Raw genomic sequence first — 23,382 nt, 5'->3', positions numbered from 1 at the left:
CACCTTGTCTAATGTGCAGGGAGCACATACCCAGTGCTATGCACCATCCTAGAAATTATTCCTCCCTGTCCTAATCCATCCATAATACTATCTCAACTCTGGGGCAAAGAAGACCCAGTGGAATGCTCTTCCAGAAACTAAAGGAAGAACTCAGGGAAGAACTTTCATAGCACTCTTTCTAGGAACGTTGATACAGCTAGGAGAGGACCCATAAAGCAGGTGCCAGGTGCGGGTGCAATAAGAAAGAGTGAACTAATGCATAGGGCAAGGCCACTGTCTAATGAAACCTTTCACTCACCCACTGACTGAGGAAGACATCTTATACCGCACTGATTGACTCATTCCATTTACCTGTTATATGTATTACCATTTAGTAAGTGCTAATAAAGATGAAACAGAAATTAACCCATATATAGGATGCAAATGGTGCCTAATAAACATTCCTTAACCTCCAGAACTTATAAGATTTTACAAAGATAAGATACTGGAAAGAGCTAAGTAAAAGTAAAAAGTAGGATGTTGAGGCAGCATTACATGATAGAACGTAAGCTTCTACCAATATCAAAATTTATTATAAAGTTATAGGAATTAAAGTTGTATTGGTTGTGTAAGAATAGATCAATGAGACAAAACAGAGAACAATGTCACAAATAATCCTGTAAATGTAAATGAAAACAACAAGGAGATACTACTTTCACCAAACAGATTAAATACCTGACATTACCAACTGCTGGCAAGAGTGGTAGGTAAAGGGAACTCATTCATTAAATAGGACATCAGAATAGCTCTAAGACATGGGGTGCCTGTGTGGCTCAGTCGGTTGAGTGTCCGACTTTGGCTCAGGCCACGATCTCACAGTTAGGTTTGTGAGTTTTAGTCCTGCGTCGGGTTGTGTGCTGACAGCTAAGAACTTGGGCCTGCTTTGGATTCTGTCTCCTTCACTCTCTGCCCCTCCCCTGCTCATGCTCTCTCTCTCTCTCTCCCTCTCAAAAATAAATAAACATTTAAAAAAAATTTTTTTTAAAGAATAGCTCTAGGACAGCGATTTGGCAGCATCCAGAAAAATCCAAAATACTTAAACCCTACATGACCCAACAATTTGATGTCTAAGTATTTTTCTTACAGAAACTCTGCCCAAAGAAACACATATAAGTGATGCCTCATCTTTGTAAAATCTTGGTGTTTTACACTGAAAATGTAATGGCAATTGACCAGTAACAGTTTTATGACCAAAAGGACTACAGATTTAGAATAAAAAAACAAAAAACAAAAAAACTTGCTGATTCACTTAGAATTTCACTGAAGGGAAAGAGTAAATATTTACCATCCAAAATTCAGCAAACACCACACCTTAATACTTCATTAATATCAAAATCATAGGCTTTGTTTAGCATATATGGACTTACTAAAAAAACCCTCCAAAAGAATTTTCTTGGCTTTTCAGGGGAGGACGAGATTTCTGACATTCAGATAGACCTCATGGTAGCAGCAGACCAAGAGCAGAACTCAACATCAAACATCAGCAATCTTTAAAAGGTTATGAAAAGGATCCTTACAAAATATGTTTGAAACAGGATTAGAGTTTATTTCCAATAAAACATAAGTATCTATTATTTTCTTAAGACTTCTCTAACTACTATTAGATAATACTGATTTAATGAGGATTATTTTTCATCAGTAGGCAAATAAAATGTACATTTATTCAATGTATTTATATGAATGAAATCAATCTATATGTACCAGAATGGTGACAGATTTAAGTGAAATAAATGGCTGCAAAAAGATATGTGTAGTATGACATTTACATGCATTATTAAAAAACAAGGAATCTAAGGTTTTAGGTTATATATACATGTAGGAAAACCATGAGCTGAAAAGATATAGACTAAATTTTTCATAGATGTCTCTGAGGGAAAAAGGCAATGGAATTGAAGAGGGGGAATTTAAATTTATCAATAATAGTATAGTTCTTTTATATTTATAAATCCAAATAAAATTAAAAAATTACATTTCATAATTATCAAGACAGGTATACATATAACTATTGAATAGTATATTTTTTCAACTCTCAATTTTAGCTTCATATATTAGGGGTTCTGTAGTAAGATGCAAATACATTTATAATGTTCTATCTTGCTGATATAGTCTTTTAGCATAATGAAATGTCCTTCTTTGTCTCTAGTAATTATTTCTTACATTAAATTCTATTTATAATACTAATGCAACCATTCCAGTTCTCTCATGGTTACTGTTTATGTCATTTAAATTTTTTTATCATTTTATTTTCTACCTTTGTGTATCTTTTAACCTGTCTCATACAGAAAGCATATAATTAGGTTTTTCTTTTTTATCCAGATTGATAATCCTCGCTTTATTTTTAAGAAAGAGAGAGAGAGAGAGCATGAGTTGGGCAGACAGGCAGAGAGGGAGAGAGACAGAGAGATGGGGGAGGGAGAGAATCTCAAGAAGGCTCCACACTTCAGCGAGGAGCCCAACTCAGGGCTTCCAGCCAAAATCAAGAGTCAGACCCTCAACCAACTGAGCCACCCAGATGCCCCTGTACACTTTACTTTTTGACAGAGAGTTTGGTTCAATTACTAATAAGGTTAATTTTAGGTCTACCATTTTGCTATTTGTTTTCTGTACGACTCATGTTTGCTTTTTTCTTTGGCTTCTGCTTAACTGACATTGTTGTTAACCCCACAAATTAGACAACAGTATTATGTTAGTCTAAGTCCTCCAGATGCAGGCACCAGGATAGATTAAATGAGCATGGATTTTATTAGGGGAAATCTCTTTGAGAGAAAGTGAGAGTTTAGGAAAGCTACCAGACCATGAAGCAAATTTCATCGTGAGTGAAGATGTAAAGGAAAGACAGTTGAGTTATAGCATTCTAAAGTGCCATGGGAGCCTGTAAGCCAAATACCTCCTACAAAGTTATTCTGTATTTCTCACGAGTAGACCTGCCTTGGTATTTCTATGCACTCACTCATTGGTTGGGAAGAGCACATGGAAACAGTGACCTCAGAGTAAATATAAAGTTGGATTTCACAGTGCAGAAACTAGAGCTATTGGTTAGTCATGTTCTCTGTTATAGGAGATCTGCAAGGTGAATTTTCATGGCTGGTACATCATCATTACTACTAGGGGCAATGTTACTTTACATTCATCTACATATTTGTCAATGTCTTTGCCCATCATTTCTTCTTCCATATCAGACTTTTTTCTGGGTTCACTTTTCTTCTTGAAGTTCATTTTATAAATGTTCCCATAGTAAATCTCTGTGTTGCTAAATTCTGTGGGGTTTTTTTTTAGATTTTATTTATTTTTTAATGCTTATTTATTTTAAGAGAGAGAGAGAGCACAAGGAAAGAAGAGGCAGAGAGAGATGAAGACAGAGAGAATCTTAAGCAGGCTCCAAACTGTCAGGGCAGAGCCTTATATGGGGCTCGATCCTACGAACTGTGAGATCATAACCTGAGCTGAAATCAAGAGTCAGATGTTTAACCACCTGAGCCACCCAGGCACCCCTTTAATATTTTATTTTTAAGTAATCTCTTCAACCAAAATGGGGCTTAAATTTACAATCCTGAGATCAAGAGTCACATGCTCTGCAGACTGAGCCAGTCAGGCACCTCTCTCAGTTTTTGTTTCTTAAAAAATGCTTTTCAGCCTCATTCTTTTTTTTTTTTTTTTTAATTTTTTTTTTTAACGTTTATTTATTTTTGAGACAGAGAGAGACACAGCATGAACGGGGGAGGGGCAGAGAGAGAGGGAAACACAGAATCGGAAGCAGGCTCCAGGCTCTGAGCCATCAGCCCAGAGCCCGACGCGGGGCTCAAACTCGCAGACCGCGAGATCGTGACCTGAGCTGAAGTCAGACGCTTAACTGACTGAGCCACCCAGGCGCCCCCCCAGCCTCATTTTTAAAGGTTAAACCTTGTAAGGCCAAACAAGTAAGTTGACAAACATTTTCTCTAAGGTTTTTTTGGGTGTGTGTGTGTGTGTGTGTGTGTGTGTGTGTGTGTAGTATCTTTGTCTGGTTTTGGTATCAGGGTAATGCTGACCTCATAGAATGTATTTGAAAGCTTTCCTTCCTCTTCTGTTTTTTTGGAATAGTTTCAGAGAATAGATACTAACTTTCCTTTAAATGTCTGGTAGAATTCACCTGTGAATTCATCTGGTCCTGGACTTTTATTTTTTGGCAGTTTATTGATAACTGATTCAATTTCACTACTTGTAATTTCCGTTCAGATTTTCTATTTCTTCCTGGATCAGTTTTGTATATCTCTAGGAATTTATCTATTTCTCCCAGGTTATCCAGTTTGTTAGCATGTAACTTTCATAATATTCTCTTACAATCCTTTGTATTTCCATAGTTTCAGCTGTTACTTCTTCTCTCTCCTTTTTGATTTCATTTACTTGGGTTTTTTTCTCTTTTATTCTTGATGAGTCTGGATAAGGGTCAATTTTTTCACCTTTTTTTTTCAAAGAAGCAGCTTTTGGTTTTACTGATTTTTTTCTATGAATTTTTTTTTGGTCTCCATCTCATTTATTTATGTTCTGATCTTTATTATTTCCCTTCTTCTCATTGTAATTCTTCAGTTTTATTTGCAAAATATGTCATACTTTTGACATAAATTCACAATGTACTACCTGTATTATCTAAGTGCTGTGTGTTTTTAAACTAAGCTGAATCGGGCATCTGGGTGGCTCAGTTGGATAAGTGTCTGACTTCATCTCAGGTCATGATCTCAAGGTGTGTGAGTTCAAGCCCCACATCGGGCTTTGTGCTGACAGCTCAGAGCCTGAGGCCAGTTTCAGATTTGTGTCTCCCTCTCTCTCTACCCCTCCCCTTCTCACACTCTGTTTCTCAAAATAATAAATAAACATTAAATTTTTTTTTAATAAGCTGTATCTATCTAATATATTCAGCTGAAACTGCTTCAAGTGTATTTCTAAGAAGGACAAGATTTTCAACGTACTTCTGGGGTAGTTTCCTAAGAGACAGGTTGAATTTGTGATTCAAAATAACATCTATTCTGGTATGTCATTTGCAAATATCTTTCCCCATTCTGTTGGTTGCCTTTTAGTTTTGTTGATTGTTTCCTTTGCAGTGCAGAAGCTTTTTATCTTCATGAGATCCCAATAGTTCATTTCTGCTTTTAATTCCCTTGCCTTTGGAGATGTGTCAAGTAAGAAATTGCTGCGGCTGAGGTCAGAGAGGTTTTTTCCTGCTTTCTCTTCTAGGGTTTTGATGGTTTCCTGTCTCACATTCAGGTCCTTTATCCAATTTGAGTTTATTTTTGTGAATGGTGTAAGAGGAATTTACCCAAGGGATACGGGAGTGCTGATATATAGGGGCACTTGTACCCCAGTGTTTATGGCAGCATTTTCAACAATAGCCAAATTATGGAAAGAGCCTAAATGTCCATCAACTGATGAATGGATAAAGAAACTGCGGTTTATATACACAATGGAATACTACTTGGCAATGAGAAAGAATGAAATATTGCCTTTTGTAGCAATGTGGATGGAACTGGTGCCATGCTAAGTGAAATAGGTCATACAGAGAAAGACAGATACCATATATTTTCATTCTTATGTGGATCCTGAGAAACTTAACAGAAGACCATGGGGGAGGGAAAGGGGAAAAAAAAGTTAGAGAGGGAGGGAACCAAACCATAAGAGACTCTTAAAAACTGAGAATAGGGGCGCCTGGGTGGCTCGGTTGGTTAATCATCCGACTTCGGCTCAGGTCATGATCTCACAGTCCGTGAGTTCGAGCCCCGCATCGGGCTCTGTGCTGACCGCTCAGAGCCTGGAGCCTGTTTCAGATTCTGTGTCTCCCTCTCTCTCTGCCCCTCCCCTGTTCATGCTCTGTCTCTCTCTGTCTCAAAAATAAATAAACGTTAAAATTAAAAAAAAAAAAAACTGAGGGTTGATGGGGGATGGGAGGGAGGGAAGGGTGGGTGATGGGCACTGAGGAGGGCACCTGTTGCAATGAACACTGCGTGTTGTATGGAAACCAATTTGACAATAAATTTAATATTTAAAAAAATAACATCTATTCAATGTGTGGGGAAAAAACGATTTTCACTTTCAAGTACAATATTTATAAATGTTTATCAATTATAAATTAAATGTTCTCAATGAAACCAGAAGATGGTTATTTGAAAGAATTAACAAAATTGATAAACCACTAGCCAGTTTGATCAAAACAGATGAACATAAGGGAAGGGAAACAAAAATAATATAAAAACAGGCAGGGGGACAAAACATAAGAGACTCATAAATATGGAGAACAAACAGAAGGTTACTGGAGGGGTTGTGGGAGGGGGGATGGGCTAAATGGGTAAAGGGCATTAAGGAATCTACTCCTGAAATTATTGTTGCACTATATGCTAACTAATTTGGATGTAAATTTAAAAAAATTAAACTAAAAAATTACTTAATTAGTTACAAGTTCAAAATGCAGCATTAGCATTGTGATGTGTGTATCCAAACCCATTATAACAAGTGGTTTAAAAATTTAACTTATAAATTCATATACATCAAGTTTCAATATATATAATTTCAAATTATGAATAATAAACTACATGTTAATGCATGCTTAAAAGATGCAGAAAAATAAATTTATCTAGAAATTCAAAATAATCATGCAATGTATCATACCATCCTTAAAATGTCTAGATTACAGGATTATAATGCTATATATATCTTTATAAAAAAAATTTATACAATAATGCTCCAAAGATATATACAGATTCTCTGGTAGTGTTAAAAATAACAGGGTCTGGGGTGCCTGGGTGGCTCAGTCAGTTAAGTATCCAACTCTTGATTTCAGCTCAGGTCATGATCTCAGGTTTGTGGGATCAAGCCCCGCATTAGGCTCTGCGCTAACCATTTGGAGCCTGCTTGGGATTCTCTCTCTCCCGTTCTCTCCCTGTTGCTTGCCTTCTCTCTCTCAAAATAAATAAATAAACTTAAAAAAAATGTAACTGGGTTTTATTGTATATAAACCTAATCTTCAATAATATGGACATTTTAACATACCACCACCAATTATTATTAGATTGATACCTTTTTTTAGATATACAGGCTTTTCTATAGTATTTAGTTAATATATGGGCATGTAAATTAATATTACATATTGAAGGGAAATAAATTTCAAATTTGATGTTTTTGAATATATGCTTCCACTTAAAAGTTGCACATATGATGACTTTGACTTCGGTAGGAGAATGCTAAACATTCTAAGCATTGTTAGAGTTACCTAGAAATCATGAAGGAAAGTGTGTCTGATTCCTAACATTGTTGAGCCTGAGCCATTTTGGAACAACTTAACTCCAGACTTTTTGTAACGTGAAGTAATGTCTGTCTTCATTATTTAATTCACGTTTAATTGGGTATTCTGTTATATGCAGTCAAATCCTTCCTAAAGGATAAATAGATGTATATACAGTTTTTTGGAATGTAACAATTGTTCTACTCACCAATAGGTTAAAAGAGAAAATACTGAAAAGTAGTGGTTGCTAAAATTCAATACACATTCTTAAAGAAAATTCTTAGCCAACTCTGAATCAAAAGAAATTTATTTAAGGTTATCCTCTAGAAGACCATTCCTAATGAAAGATCAGAACTATTTATTTTTAGTCAAAATGAAAGAGCATATCTTCTTTCTCACTAATACTTGCATCATTATACTGGAGATCATAGCCTCTGCATTTACACACACACACACACACACACACACACGCACACACACACACACGCACACAGAGGTATAAATGTTAGAAATAGACCAAACTCTCATTAATTGCGAGTGATTTCACAAAATCAAACACTTAAAAAACTCTGGAATAACTGCTAAAAGACTATGTAACCACAGGCCTTACTAACTTAAATATTACATGCCTGGGGCACCTGGGGTGGCTCAGTCGGTTGAGTGTCAGACTCTTGTCTGTTCATGTCATGATCTCCTGGTTCATGGGTTCAAGTCCTGTGTGGGCTCTGCACTGCCAGTGCAGAACCTTCTTGGGATTCTCTCTCTTCCTCTCTTTGTCCCTCCCCTGCATGTGCTCTCTCTCTGTCTTTCAAAAAATAAACTAAAAAAAAAATTAAAAACTTTTAAAAATAAATACTACATGCCTGACACATACTTTTTTTCTCACTCCACAAATATTTATTGAGTGTTCTCCCACGTGTCAGTTACTGTGCTAGATCTTGGAGATTCAAGTCAAGCAACAAGGACAGTCCCTGACATTTACAGAATGACATCTACTATTAGAGATGGACACTAATAAAATATTTACACTAACATAAATCACAGAGTACGATAAGTCTCCTTAATGAAACGTACAGTGATCTATAGGAGAACTGAGTTTCGTCTGGGAGACTGAAGAAAAATCATGAATGCAAGAGACTTAAAGAAGGATGAGACATTAATTAGATGAGTCAGAGGAAGGAGGGGAAAATGTTTCCAAAAGAAAAATGACACCTGTAATGGCACTTGGAAGGAGCACAGTCCATTAGAGAAACCGAAAGATGCCCAGTATGGTTGCAAGACAATTCCCCATGGTACTTATGGACATCCTGTATCAACTGTTGTGCTGGACTATCTTTCCAAGAATGTTTGTATAGCAACAACCATGGAAGACAGAGATAGTGTCTCTCCCTGGGGGAAAAAGCATATTTGTTTTCTGACTGGACTAATACAAATACCTTCCTCTAGGTCAAAGATGGACAAGTTTCTAGTAGCCTATTTATAAGATCCAGGGTTTCCTAAGCTCATTGTTCATCAGTGACATAGACCCATTATGTACAAGGCATCTACCTGGGCCTCCATCCACATCACCCTCATGGGACTTGGAATCATGAGAAACCAAAGCGAACAAGACTCTTCCTGCTGTGCTGTGCACAATAATATCCTTTGTCTCTGATCCAAGAATCTTGTGTCTTCTGCTAGCATCCATGAAACTGTAGCAGATTGCATCATTAGCTTTCAAGTAGCATAAAACTTAAGCCCCTTCACATTTCATGGCAAGTCTGAATGAAGCAAAGACAACTTGAGAGTGAATGGCAAAATATGAATCTGGAAAGAAAAGTACGGTCTTATGATACACAGTCAGGAGTAATACTGCAAACATTTAACAACCTTCTGGCACAGACAGCAGCCAATCTGAATAAACTCAAGAGAATCATAAGAGCCATTAACAAATCGATATGATCTTAGGGTTGCATAACCGCTGAATATGAGCCTTAGCCATGAATGTTTTATTTTTATCTTAAGAAGGGTATAAAATAATCATAGGATGTTTAGCTAGGTAGTGATACTAACATTTAACTTTTTAAGAAGATTACTCAGATGACAGTTAAATGTCATTTGTAATCATGGATTGGATCCTGAACCGGGGGGGGGGAGGAAGACATATTTTACTACAAAGATATTAATGGAAAACTGAAAATTTTGATCAGAATCTATAGATAATAGTATTATATTTTTGTTTCTGATTTTAATCATCATACCATGGTTATGTAAAATTTCTCATTTTTAAGAAATACACACTGAGGTGTTTAGAGGATAAAGATGTACAACGTTTGCAATTTACTCTCAAAAAGTTCCCTCTAAATGTATAAAAATAAAAAGAAAGAGAGAAAAAGAGGGAGGGAGGAAGGAAGGAGGGAGGGAGGAAGAGAGAAAAGGAAGGGGGGCAGAGAGGGAAGAAAGGAAGGAAAGAGGAAAAGGCAGGGAAGGAAGGAAGAAAGGAAGGAAGGAAGGAAGGAAGGAAAAGAGAAAATAATAAATAAATACAGTAAAATGTTAAGATTTGGGAAATCTAGGTAAAGTTTATATGGAAAATTTTTATTTTTGAATATTTTTTGTAAATCTAAATTTAATTAAAAATAAAAACCTTAAAAAAACAAAAGATCACTTTGTTTACAATATGAGAAATGTCTTAAAGGGGGCCATATAGTAGGCAAGCAAAGTATACGTCTAAATAATAATCTAATTTTTCACACAAATCAAGTACATTATTTCCTGATTTAGGTGACTTCTACCTTCCCATTATAAGATGTGATCCAGTCATCTGTTTTCAGTTGATCTTTTATTATTCAGACACTCTTAATATTTTTGAGCAATTTTACTCGAGCCTTATTATCTTAGAAGGATAAAGGTTTTCTTTGTTCCTCTTCTCAATTTTCGCTAAAGAGTATTTTCCTAAAATCTCTATTTCTGAAAACTGATTCCACTTCATCATTTAAAATTTCCTAGCTCTCTCCCTGCAAAGCTTTTATTCCACATTCATGATCCAACCTGATTTCCACACTTAGTGACAGTCTCATCTACTTCTCCATTGCTTTGTGCAGCTCTGAAATTAACTAATGTTGTATGGTGTTAGCTTTCCCAGCATAGTCCCATCTGCAGACCTAATGAGCAATCTCTCTATTCCATCACTGGGGAAGATACTAACTATTAAATTATAAGGTAGTGTATGAAGAATCTCTCTCTCTCTCTCTCTCTCTCTCTCTCACACACACACACACACACACACACACACACACACAAATATGGGTACATAACAGGCTAATTCTAAGCTTCTGGAAAGATTAGATGAGAGAGGCTCTTTCATCTTAATAACAGCCTGTCTGCTTCTTGAATGCAGTTCTGTTATGCTATTTGTGGTTATACCACTGATTAAAAAACAACAACAATTTTATAAAAATATATATTTCTTAGGGCTCCTGGATGGCTCAACCAATAGCATCTGACTTTGGCTCAGGTCATGATCTCACGGTTCGTGAGCTCAAGTACCAATTTGGGTGAACACGAGCCCCGATTCAATGAGCACGAGCTCCCTCCACTTCTCTCTCTCTTTCTCTGCTCCCCATAGGACTCTCTCTCTCTCCCTCTCTCTCTCTCTCTCTCTGCCCCTCGCTCATCTGTGCCCTCTCTCAAAAAAAAAAAAAAATATATATATATATATATTTCTAAAATGTTACTAAAATGTGTAAGTTTATATATAAGGATTTTATATATACTTCTATTTTATATCTATTTTATATATTTGCAAAACATATTAAATTTAATTTGCATAATTAAATTTATTATATATCATTTATATTTTTACACATATTACGATTAGAAGCTCCTGGAGCTATGGGACAGTCTCGCACCTGACCAACAAAAGCACTGCCATCTGCACCTTATTTGCAGCTAGACTGTAGCATGTTGAAAACTGGGTGAGTTGTCTAAACGTTAGAGGCAAAAAGAGCTCAGCTGGCCTTTTTTTTTTTCTTGTTTTTTTCTTTTAGTTTTATTTTACCTATTTTTTGAGAGAGAGCATGAGAGGGGCAGAGAGAGGGAAAGAGAGAATTCCAGTCAGGCTCTGTACTGTCAGCACAGAACATGATGTGGGGCTCGAACCCACCCATGTACTGTGAGATATTACCTAAGATGAAATCAAGAGTTGGTCGCTTAACCACCTGAGCCACCCAGGCGCCCCTCAGCTGGCCTTTTCCGACCTCCATGGAGGTTGCAGAGATGCCGGAGGGGCCTGGGTCATCAGCTTAACTTCACTATAATGTAGGAAACTTAGGTCTGGGTGAGCTTCTCCTTAGAAAAGAAATGCTACAGTTGGCTCTTAGCTCCACCTTTGCTTTTCTCCAATGGAAAAAGTATTATCAAAAGCACATTTAATGGAAAGGAACCAAAAAGGAAGTAAAGAAGTCCAGAAGTCCTGGGTCCCCACTCGTCCCCAGTCCCTGAACATTCTTTATATACTGACAGGATACACTCACTCATGAGTAGCAAGTTGACCTCAGGATGTTAGCAAAATCAAAGCAGAGAGGATTAGAAAGAAGCCAAATTTATCTTTAGAAAGAAATCAGATAACAGTAGCATCTGCCATTTCAATCACAAAATCAGATCATGTTTTATTAGATAACATTACGGCAGTAGTTAGCATTATCAATGAAACAAATGTCGCCCTATAGAATTTGCAGCTGAGGGACAGAGGCAGGAAATGGCATACAACCAAACTCAGCAGAATACGTGTAATTAACATGAGTATCGCATTTGGGTCACTCCATGGACTGCACAAAGGTAGAGGAATAAAATAGGTGACCTTTTGCTTTGCCCTTCAGCCCTACCATTTTCTGATTCTGTACAACAGGTGACTTACATGAAATGAATTTGAAGATATAAATGCTGTCACTATCTGACAAGCTGTTGGGCAATTCATTAAATAAATAAATAAATAAATAAATAAATAAATAAATAAATAAATAAATAAATGGAAATTTTTAAGAAGGCGGCTTATCATAACCAAGGGGAGAGCACCTGGGTAATCAGATCTACCTTGTTAATTGGATACTTTAGCCAGAGTCTAACCAGACAGCAGGGCAAACTTTTGAAGCGAACTCCTCACATAATCCTGGTTTTCATAGAAATCCAGAAATATAAAAGTCATTCCATAAATTATTTTGCTTTTGGACCTCCCTATTAGTTTTTTATTACCAGTGAGGAGGAATGGGTACCATCTGCAAGCTGCTGAGTTTTCTCTATCCTGAGCTGTCCCAAAGACACCGTCCAGCCAGAGGTAGACGCAACACATTCCAAGCAAGGTCTTTCTCCTGTCCCCTCTAAAACTGCCTTAGTCATTGGCAGTGGTTTCTAGTCTTCTCTGACTGAATCAAGGGAAATATTAAGTTCCAAGCATTGGCAGCCTGGATTTCAAAAAATTATCATCTCTTCCTTAAAGTCAGAACAGACACTGACGAGCACAGTGGCATGGGAAAGTCACACGCAATCGCTGTTCATAACCCATCTTGTCAGCATGTCATTGTCTGGACACATCTGTGCAGAAAACCCCACTGCCAGTACCCAGGAAATGGGGATTTCTCATTCTACCTTCATTAAATAATTACAAACCAATTTTTAAATTGCAGAACACTGATCTCTGTTCTCAAGAAAATTACCATTCATCAAAAGAGTTCTCTGCCACTTTCTCTGTTTAGGTCCTTTCTCATGTTAACCTTTGTTGGCTTTTTTTTTTCCTTTCCCCCCATTTGTTGCTAAAGGTTTTCACATTTCCAATCTTATAGATTTACTTCCCCCTAAGCTGAACAACTCCAACCCACAGGCTGCTCATTATTAGTGTCTATCGTGTTCTCAAAGCCTCTCCAGTGTCTGCCTTCCCACTGTAGGCTGATTTTCCACTAACCTGGACCAGGTGCTCCTACTCAGAGGAAGATGTGGATCTAGATTTGCACCTCACCTTTACGGGTACAAATTGAGAATATAGCCAAATTCTCAGAGAAACTGTAAAGCAGATTGTGCTATGCCCTTTCTAACTATATCTCATTTGGTTTCCCCAGCAGTGCTAAGAAGTAGATGAAGGTCATCAGTCATGTTTTAGGATGAGAAAAAAAAGCTCACAGACACTAAGTATCTTCCCCCAGGCCATATGCCTATTTAAGAGACAAATCAAATTTCCAGAGGCCAAACTGCACACTTTCCCTACCCCACTAGGTTATCGGTTTGATCCACAGATTGGGTATGTTTCCCTTCAATAGGCCACAAATCAACAGCTGTCTTCTCAAAAGATTTTTCTGATTAACTATACTACCGAAACTCATTTCCAGGCCAGTATACTCCCCATTATGTGAAGGAGTCAGCATTCGTGAATTTGATCCTTCTCACTGGATTACATAAATCCCTGGAGAACAAAGATCTTACTTAAACTATAACAACTTCTGTGGCTTTTGAACAGAGCCCAGCCCAGGATAGCCGGTGAGTCAATGGATATCAAGAACATCATGTTTCAACCTGACTTCTCTCCTATTTGGCATGGCAATCATGTTTTCAGGTTGATTTGCACTATAATTTTTTCTTTGATTTGCACTATAATTTCAGATAAACATGTTTTCACTTTGAATTGTTCTATACTTGGCAGTAGATTCCCAATTCTTTTAATTTTCTCTGCCCTGTTTTCTTTGACAAATAGTGAACGACGTGCAAAAGAAGCAGATGTACTTTTAAAGCAGGCTGTTGGAAACAACCCCTTAGCAAATCCTAAACCAAAGATCACTTCTGAAAAAAAATCCTTTGACTTCTCTTTTGCATGTAGATTTTTCTTATATCAGTTTTCATAAACCAGGGCACTCCTGTGGTCTAGATAAACTTCCGTTCCCAGAAAGGATCACTTATCTTGTGAGCACAGAACTCAGTGGAAAATGAAAGAAAATGCAAATCTGAATTTCCACAAAGCCTAAGAAAAAACACTTCAGAAAATTAAATTCTGTTTACCTGCCATTTCCACTCAAATGGCAGGTGGTGGTGCTAGAAAAGTATCATCACAAAATTATATCTACTTGATACAGTTGGTTTAGAACAAAGCAAGTAAAATATGGAGGGAAAATGCTGAGACACATTAACAGCAAAGGATATGTCATCTATGCCAAAAAAAATAGGAGACAAGTAGTATCGTGATGGAAGGTAATAATCAGAAAACTACTTGGCTTCATTTAAAGCTGTCAGAGGGGATGAAATGGGAAGAGATTTGGAATTTGATTTTCTTTTTCTCTTCCTAAATGGAAAACCAAACATGTTACGGTAAAGGCCTAATTTACGGGAGTAGGTTTTACTCTTTCTTATGCAACTTCCAGAAAATGGAAAAGGCATTGTCACTCGTTTCCTGCAGTGTACATCATTGAACTGTTTCTCTCTCTTCTGCTGTGCTGTAGCAAAAAGTATTTAAATATTGACATTTGCATTTTGATTATAAGTCTAACAGGCAGCTTCAAACTGATAGCTCAATTGGTTGCTTACCCATCCCCTCACCTTCCAATATCATTAAACTTTGTGGCTGTCATAATGCTCCAAAAGAGAACACCCTTCAAATTCGATTAGATTTAGTAGATCTTTAGATTTACTGCGACAGTAGGAGGGTGGCAGGAGGCACTGAAGGAGAGAGAATATTTGAAAATACTTAATAAAGTTTCCAGCACTAATAACTGCTCAGTAAATGGTAGCTACTATAACCATCGACTTCATTACTTTAGGGAAATAAACATTTTATTCGGGGAGGCCAGCAATGTGCCTGATTAAGTCTGCATGTTGGGGCTGGAGAGAAAGGGACAATTTTGCCAGCAATAGTTCACTCAAGTTCTTTTTTTTTTTTTTTGAAGTTTATTTATTCATCTTGAGAGGCAGAGAAAGGGGGAGAGAGAATCCCAAGCAGGCTCCACACTGTCAGCACAGAGCCCAACGCCGGGCTCAAACTCACAAACTGTGAGATCATGACCTAGCCTGAAAGCAAGAATCAGACACTTAACACTTAACCGACTAAGCCACCCAGGCACTCCTCAAGTTCTTTAGAAAGGGTAATCTGATTCAGTCTCTGTCTTTGGACTTAACTTCTAACTGAATAGCAAAAACTGAGAGTAACATTTTCTGGGTAATAAAAAGGATCTTGTTTTGTAAGTATAAATGTGGTCTTCATGATAACAGTAGTGACTAAAATCTAAAAAATCTAGAGGCATCTGGGTGGCTCAGTCAGTGAAGCACCTGACTTTACCTGAGGTCATAATCTCACAGTCCTTGAGTTCCAGCCCCATGTTGGGCTCTGTGCTGACAGCTCAGAACCTGGAGCCTGCTTCAGATTCTGTGTCTCCCTCTCTCTCTCTGCCCCTCCCCAGCACATTCTCTATCTCTCTCTCTCAAATATAAATAAACATTAAAAAAATTTAGAAATCTAAAATATCTAAATAGTAATTATATATTTACTACTTACTACAACCTTGGGAAGCACTGAGCACTATTGAGTCATTTCTTAATTGACTTTAAAGGGAAACATAATAGCTACTCAACCTCATATGCAATATGTGATTGACTTTTTACTAATGCCTAGAAAAAATAGTTTCTGATTTGAGACTTTGGATAAGTCTACTTAAGTGTTAAAATAAAAGGTGTGCTTGCTGTTCCACTCTTGAACTAAACCTGCTATTTACAAATAGTATTATCTAAAATTTTGGAGGTAGGTTTGTTACAATTTTTAAACATTTTGAAGTCAGAGAAAACCCAAAGTCTTCAAATGAAAATATTAGGGCATATGTTGAAACCTGATAACAAATTGATGTATGTTTTACTCTAAAAAAAAATTTAAGGGGCGCCTGGGTGGCGCAGTCGGTTAAGCCTCCGACTTCAGCCAGGTCACGATCTCGCGGTCCGTGAGTTCGAGCCCCGCGTCAGGCTCTGGGCCGATGGCTCGGAGCCTGGAGCCTGTTTCCGATTCTGTGTCTCCCTCTCTCTCTGCCCGTCCCCCGTTCATGCTCTGTCTCTCTCTGTCCCAAAAATAAATAAAAAACGTTGAAAAAAAAAAAAATTTAAAAAAAAAAAAAAAATTTAAAATTATTTCCCTTAAAAATTTTACTAAATGCATGCTATGTGAAAGTTCGGCCAATGCAAATATGAGAAAGACATAGTCCCAACTCTCAAAATGTTTATGATCTTATAGCATACTTACCAAGAACTTTACATTTTCACATAATTACATGATGTTTTACAAATTTGTTTTTTAAATTTGGATAGTCAGTTTGTAAATATTTCTGTTGTTTCTGAATATTAAAGTGCTGGGTTATAAAATATAAGTCCATCTTATTGTCTGACACTTAGCTACAATGTTCTAAGTATGACCTTTTGATTTTAATTTTTTTCCCCAATGTTTATCTATTTATTTTGAGAGAGAGAAAGAGAGATAGAGCATGAGTGGGGGAGGGACAGAGAGAGAGGGAGACACAGAATCCAAAGTAGGATCCAGGTTCTGAGGTGTCAGCACAGAGCTAAACGTGGGGCTTGCACTAACGAACCCTGAAATCATGACCTGAGCTGAAGTCAGACGCTTAACCGACTGAGCCATCTCATACCTAAGCATATTCAAGTGGTTAGAATGCTCCTTGTAAAAGAATAGCATAAAAAGTTTCATTAGTAATACTACAGGTAAAAATACATACTACAGCCTAGAAACATGGCCATGGAAACATGAGTTTAAAAACTCCTCTTAAGCACTAATGATGGAGTCCATTAAAAAATCACAAAGTTCCCACTCACAGCAATGGACAGATCATCTAATCAAAAATCAACAAGGAAACAATGGCTTTGAATGACACACTGGACCAGATGGACTTAACAGATATATTCAGAACATTTCATCCCATAGCAGCAGAATATACATTCTTCTCCAGTGCACATGGAATGTTCTCCAGAATACACCACATACTGGGACACAAACCATCCCTCAGCAAGTACAAAAAGATCGAGATCATACCGTGCATATTTTCAGACCACAACGCTATGAAACTCGAAATCAACCACAAGAAAAAATTTGGAAAGGTAACAAATACTTGGAGACTGAGGAACATCCTACTAAAGAATGAATGGGCCAACCAAGAAGTTAAAGAGGAAATTAAAAAGCATATGGAAGCCAATGAAAATGATAACACCACAACCCAAAACCTCTGGGACGCAGCAAAGGTGGTCATAAGAGGAAAGTATATAGCAACCCAGGCCTTCCTAAAGAAGGAAGAAAGATCTCAGATACACAACCTAACCTTACACCTTAAAGAGCTGGAAAAAGAACTGCAAATAAAACTCAATACCAGCAGAAGACAGGAAATAATAAAGATTAGAGCTGAAATTAATGCTATCAAAACCAAAAAAACACTCAAACAGATCAATGAAACCAGAAGCTGGTTCTTTGAAAGAATTAACAAAATTGACAAAGCCAGTTTGATCAAGAGAAAAAAGGAAAGGACCCAAATAAATAAAATCAAGAATGAAAGAGGAGAGATTACAACCAACACAGCAGCAATAAAAACAATAATAAGAGAATATTATGAGCAATTATATGCCAATAAAATGGGCCATCTGGAAGAAATGGACAAATTCCTAGAAACATATACACTACCAAAACTGCAACAGGAAGAAATAGAAAATTTAAACAGACCCATAACCAGTAAGGAAATCGAATTAGTAATAAAAATCTGCCAAAAAACAAGAATCCAGGGCCAGATGGCTTTCCAGGGGAATTCTACCAAACATTTAAGGAAGAGTTAACACCTATTCTCTTGAAGCTGTTCCAAAAAATAAAAATGGAAGGAAAATTTCCAAACTCATTCTATGAAGCTAGCATTACCTTGATTCCAAAACCAGACAGAGACTCCACTAAAAAGGAGAACTATAGACCAATTTCCCTGATAAACATGGATGCAAAATCCTCAACAAGACATTAGCCAACCAGATCCAACAATACATTAAAAAAATTACTCACCACAACTAAGTGGGATTTATACCTGGGATGCAAGGCTGGTTCAATATCCGCAAAACAATTAACATGATTCGCCACATCAATAAAAGAAAGGACAAGAACCATATGATCCTCTCAATAGATGCAGAAAAAACATTTGACAAAATACAGCATCCTTTCTTGATAAAAACCCTCAAGAAAGTAGGGATAGAAGGAGCACACCTCGAGCTCCTAAAAGCCATATATGAATGACCCAACGCTAACATCATCCTCAATGGGGAAAAACTGAGAGTTTTCCCCCTAAGGTCAGGAACAAGACAGGGATGTCCACTCTCACCACTGTTATTCAACATAGTATTGGAAGTCTTAGCCTCTGCAATCAGACAATACAAAGAAATAACAGGCATCCAAATAGGCCAGGAGGAGGTCACACTTTCACTCTTCACAGATGACATGATACTCTATATGGAAACCCAAAAGATTCCACCAAAAAACTGCTAGGACTGATTCATGAATTCAGCAAAGTTGCAAGGTATAAGATCAACACAAGGAAATTGGTTGCATTCCTACACACCAACAATGAAGCAACAGAAAGAGAAATCAAGAAATCGATCCCATTTACAACTGCACCAAAAACCATAAGATATCTAGGAATAAATCTAACCAAAGAGGTGAAAAATCTATACGCTGAAAACTATAGACAGCTTATGAAAGAAATTGAAGAAGACACAAAAACACAGGAAAAGATCCCATGCTCCTGGCTAGGAAGAACAAATATTGTTAAAATGTCAATGCTACCCAAAGCAATCTACATATTCAATGCAATCCCTATCAAAATAACACCAGGATTCTTCACAGAGATAGAACAAATAATCCTAAAATTTGTATGGAACCAGAAAAGACCCCGAATAGCCAAAGCAATCTTGAAAAAGAAAACCAAAGCAGGAGGCATCACAATCCCAGACTTCAAGCTATACTACAAAGCTGTAATCATCACGACAGTATGGTACTGGCACAAGAACAGACACTCAGATCAATGGAACAGAATAGAGAACCCAGAAATGGACCCACAAACGTATGGCCAACTAATCTTTGACAAAGCAGGAAAAGAATATCCAATGGAATAAAGACAGTCTCTTCGGCAAGTGGTGCTGGGAAAACTGGATAGCGACATGCAAAAGAATGACCCTGGACCACTTCCTTACACCATACACAAAAATAAACTCAAAATGGATGAAAGACCTAAATGTAAGACAGGAAGCCATCAAAATCCTCAAGGAGAAAGCAGGCAAAAACCTCTTTGACCCTGGACGCAGCAACTTCGTACTCAACACGTCCCTGGAGGCAAGGGAAACAAAAGCAAAAATGAACTACTAGGACCTCATCAAGATAAAAAGCTTCTGCACAGCAAAGGAAACAATCAGAAAACTAAAAGGCAACCGACAGAATGGGAGAAGATATTTGCAAAGGACATATCAGATAAAGGGTTAGTATCCAAAATCTATAAAGAACTTACCAAACTCAACAACCAAAAAACAAATAATCCAGGGAAGAAATGGGCAAAAGATATGAATAGACATTTCTCCAAAGAAGACATCCAGATGGCCAACCAGCACATGAAAAAATGCTCAACATCACTCATCATCAGGAAAATACAAATCACAACCACAATTAGATACCACCTTACACCTGTCAGAATGGCTAACATTAACAACTCAGGCAACAACAGATGTTGGCGAGGATGCAGAGAAAGAGGATTTCTTTTGCATTGTTGGTGGGAGTGCAAGCTGGTGTAGCCACTCTGGAAAACAGTATGGAGGTTCCTCAAATAATTAAAAACAGAACTACCCTATGACTCAGCAATTGCACTGCTATTTATCCAAGGGATACAGGAATATCCCTGTTTCAAAGGGACACATGCACCCCAAAGTTATAGCAGCACTATCGACAATAGCCAAAGTATGGAAAGAGCACAAATGTCCATCGATGGATGAATGGATAAAGAAGATCTGCTACATATATACAATGGAGTATTACTCGGCAATCAAAAAGAATGAAATCTTGCCATTTGCAACTACGTGGATGGAACTGGAGGGTATTATGCTAAGTGAAATTAGTCAGAGAAAGGCAAATATCATGTGACTTCACTTATATGAGGACTTTAAGAGACAAAACAGATGAAAATAGGAGAAGGGACATAAAAATAATATAAAAACAGGGAGGGGGACAAAACAGAAGAGACTCATAAATATGGAGAACAAACAGAGGGTTACTGGAGGGGTTGTGGGAGGGGGGATGGGCTAAATGGGTAAAGGGCATTAAGGAATCTACTCCTGAAATCATTGTTGCACTCTATGCTAACTAATTTGGATGTAAATTTTAAAAAATAATAAAATTAATTTAAAAAAAGAAATCACAAAGTAATTGTTTATACCAAAAGCATAAAAGACATTAGTTTTAGCAAGTTTTATAAGATAAGCACAGAAAAATGTGGGGCTCTAGTTTCATTGCAACTCAATTCTCACAACCTGACTCTCCAGAACTCAACCCTAGACCCTGCAGTAAATTATAAATGAAGAAGAGGCCAAACACTGAGATTCAAACATCAAATAGAAGAGGCAAGGAGGAGGTGAGGGAAGATGGACTCACAAAGAGCAGAGAGTTCTGGTAACAATGACCATGAGGATTTGTGTTAATTTCAGTCATCATTTCCCTACTAACAGAAGTCCAGCGTGACTTGTAAGGTTACCAATCTACAAAGTACAAAATGGAAATGTAGGTCCAGCTTGGATGCTGGGTAATTTGTTCTTGTATATGGCTTCTAAGACAGATGCATTAAGTATCAACATAAATATTGATCAATTTTCAAACTGCTGCTATTTCATTTAGTATAAATTCCAATGTACCTCTGTATATCCCAGAGTAAGAGTATATTAATTAGTAAACTGCAGTGGGATTCACATGATAATATTTATTTTCTCTCAATAAATATTACATTAGAATTAACCCATCATATCAGGAAATTTTCTCCCAATTCTAATTAAAGTTTATTAGATATGCATGAATTAACATTGGCATGATAAATGCCAAATAAATTAATAACTATCGACCGCTAATTATATGAAGAGACAGCAGAAAAATTGAAAAAGATTAAAATACAGTTTGGGAAGAGGCAGTTCTGATCTTGTTTATTCAACCATGGAGAGCTGGGTGTTTTTCTCATCCTTTTAAGATTCACATAAATTTACATCATCCAAATGTTCAACAGCTCACCATTATTTAGCTGCCTTTTCTTTCTTCTCTACTTGATTTTCCTTTATCCTTTCTGAAATTGAAGCTTGAGACATACTAAAATCAGGATATAACCCTTTAAACATATTTTTTAAATTATTATATTTCTAACACCATCAAGAACTCTCCCCAGCAATGACTATTTACCATTGTTAAAGTGTATTAGTCACGAGTGGCATTAAAAACAAAAACATAAACCACATAGAAAGGCTTGTCTTGATATTAGAAATAGTCCTGGGGGTGAATGGAGGATATAAAGTGAACATCTGAATATCAAATAAGGTTTTGTGACAGATAGTATATCTACATATGCATTTTAGGCTTTGGAAAAGCAATAAACATGGCACTCAAAGGCAATTTTGCTTTGGCTGGGTGCAGTCTCCACACATACAAAGCCCCACTCAACATCCTAAGAAAGAGTGATTCAAGAAACAATTTATGTTTGTTTTTTCACACTCAATTAAAGGCTCACACATTTTTAAATATACTACTTTATTGGGAAATTTTTATCAACTGCAAGAATATGAATGTTCAAGCATCTCCACTCAGTATAACTTTATACTAGATATTAGCTGAAATCTAAAGATCCAGGCAAGAGACGTCTTTAAGCCTCAATCTCCTCAATTCTCTAATCATATTTGTAACAAAACTGCTACCATCCCTTTAAGTTGCAATTATTGCTATAAGGCATATATTTATTGATTGGTCTTGAAAATTAAGGAGCAATAAACCATGTATAAGACATTACAGAGGACTTCATCCAGAGTTTTAAAAAAATTTGTTTTTTTTATTGCATTGTTTATGCAATGCACTACACAAAAGAAGACACCAAGTGTACAGATATGTGCACTAAAAATAGGACCACTGTCAGGGATTTATAAAAATTAATTAGCCCTACCCAGAGAAGTATGAACAATCTGGTTCTCTTAGCACTGTTAACAAAATATTAGCTTGTATTAAACACCTACTTATATATTTCATTGGAGACACAAATGATTATTTTTTTCTTCTCAGATGCAATGCTTATGAATCTCGTGACAGAACGTTCAAAGAGTACACACAGTTACCCGTGGCTAACCACAAATTTGTGAATATAAAAGGAGATTTTATCCAAAAATTGTCTTTGGGACAAACTCACTAAGATGTTCAATTTGTAAACTTCTGCAAGTTTAGTATAAATTACTAAACAGGTAACATGTAGTTAATGTTATATGCTGGCAGAAATTCTCAATTTTTTTTTCAAACTATAAACACCAAACTTCCCAGAAGTGCCTATAATTCTTATAAAAAGTCATTAGCTTCCTGGCACTTTCCATGTTGCATTAATAAACTAACAGTTTCCATGTGATCACAGATGCTTGCATATTCATATGCTGGAGCAGATTCATGCCACCAAAAGGAAGCTTGAAATGTACTTTCCTTTTAGAGCAAACAAATGATGGCCTTCTGGGGATTCTAAGTGATCACAGCAAATTCCCCAAAGTGGGCACACACACAGACACCTTTCTGAATCACTTGCACAGCAAAATGCCCCCGCCCTCCACCATGAGATCTCCACCATGAGACCTACTAATGGCTTAGAAGCTGCAAATCCTATTGGCCCCATTTCTACATGGAACTTCATGCATTAGGGTCTGTGTGAAGCAGCACCATCATTTGGTTTAAGCTTGCCAGATCTCTAGGTGCCACTGCATGAGTTCAGACACTCCTATGATGTTTAATGGCTGGGCAGTCTTGAATCTGTCACTTCATCTCCCCAAGCTTTGTTTTCCACTTTCTACAA

The 23,382-nt window shown here is 37.0% G+C and overlaps 1 long non-coding RNA gene across 1 annotated transcript in view; it reads right to left on the bottom strand.

Annotated features, from left to right (window-relative positions):
• The window catches only part of LOC109266363 (uncharacterized), a 142,383-nt gene that overhangs the window by 73,361 nt on the left and 45,640 nt on the right, over positions 1-23,382 (bottom strand). The window lies entirely within an intron of this gene.

The sequence above is a fragment of the Panthera pardus genome, unplaced genomic scaffold, assembly GCF_024362965.1.
Source record: "Panthera pardus isolate Hobbes unplaced genomic scaffold, ASM2436296v1 HiC_scaffold_16, whole genome shotgun sequence".
Taxonomy (NCBI): Eukaryota; Metazoa; Chordata; class Mammalia; order Carnivora; family Felidae; genus Panthera; species Panthera pardus.
This window is presented reverse-complemented; position numbering and strand designations above follow the sequence as displayed.